Here is a 1639-nt window from a genome sequence, read left to right as displayed (position 1 = left end):
TCTCTCTCTCTCTCTCTCTCTCTCTCTCTCTCTCTCTCTCTCTCTCTCTCTCTCGTTTCTGTCTCCGTTTCTCTCTCTGTCATCTCCCTTTTTTTTCTCATGCCTCCCACCCCCGGTCTCTCTCCATCCCCTGGAGCCACTTTGCGAATGAATGGATTCCAAGTGTTTACTCAGCAACTTTGTCTGTTCCCCTCTCCATCTGTACTTCATTGGATTTCACCTAAAAGAGAGAAAAAAAACTCGTGTCCATCAAAAAGGGTGATGAGTGCAAATATAGCAGCAAACTGGGCATTCTCCTTTTCAGCTGTTTGTTGTTTCTAATTGCATACAAATCTATATTTATTCAGAATTAGCATCTTAGCTGTACAGATTTGGGAGGATAACAAAATGTATTTTATTGAAGTGAAGAAAAAAAGATTGCTTCTTTTTTTCCAAATATTTTAAATGTTATTGCTTGTGTCCTAAAACAAAATTAGTTAAACTTCGGTTGTGGATTACTGTCGCCTTTGTATTTGTGCTGTAATAATTTTGTCAGGATGGTGAAGAAATTTACCTGCTCCTAGTGGAAAATTGAGTCAAACAGTTCATTCAGTACAGTTATTATCAAAAAGGCTAGGTGAGTTTAAGTGCCTGTGACATCAATTTTTTGTAATAAATGCATTTGTAAAGAATGCATTTGTGAAATGATAACATTGATAACATACTGAAAAAGAAAATTCACACCGCTGTGATGAACCTTTAATGAAATATTTGCATGTGAACTAACATGAAGTGATGTCAAAGGGAAATGTCTATAAGTGAACAGAGAGTTGGCTAAACACTGACTGTGGAGAAGTATCTGATGTTTCTTTACATTAGTTTGACTCAATATTAGAGAAAGATGAAAAAGAGTCAAAGTTAAAATAATAGTGTTTGAGTAAACAAAGAACAGGAAGTTCTCTTTTTTAAAGAGTTCCCCTTTGATGTCACTTCCTGTTTCTCTTTCACTGAGCCAAATACAAAAGAATTTCTTCGAATAATATACATGTCACAGTGACTTTCAAATTCTTATTTATTGTAGGATTTGCAATGGATTAAAATGATGAACTGAGAAAAATCCTTTTTTAATCATCGTTTACAAATGGCACAAAAAGCTAAGCATTAAAAAGCAAAACTCTTAGAACAGATTAACTAATTTCTTTAACACCTCAGAGAGTCTTTCAGCAGAAAAGATAGAAAAGGATTCAAAGAGAATTAAGTTCCTAATCTAAATCATSATGTGGTTCACATAAGAATTTGGTAATTTAGTAAAATTCTGCAAGGGACATAGCTGAAACTTTCTGACTGACTCAAAATTATGGGACCTCAGTTGGTGATTGAGGCAAACATGACTGAACATCTGAAACCACTGCTAGTGAACACCAGAAGACCAACTTCACAAAGAAACACAAAGAAATGATTTTAACTGATGCAACGTTTGAAAGTCCTTTAGAAAGGACTGAGTCGAGGTTGAGGTTGAAAAACTCAGTAGTCAAAAGAAAGATAAATTTTGGTTCTTGTGCCAGTCTTTATGTGGCCCTGTGATGGACTTGTGACTTGTCCAGGGTGTACCCCTTTGCACTGTGACTGCTGGATACGGGCACCAGTGACCCCCGTGACC

This window comes from Austrofundulus limnaeus, unplaced genomic scaffold, assembly GCF_001266775.1.
Source record: "Austrofundulus limnaeus strain Quisiro unplaced genomic scaffold, Austrofundulus_limnaeus-1.0 Scaffold498, whole genome shotgun sequence".
NCBI lineage: Eukaryota > Metazoa > Chordata > Actinopteri > Cyprinodontiformes > Rivulidae > Austrofundulus > Austrofundulus limnaeus.
This window is presented reverse-complemented; position numbering follows the sequence as displayed.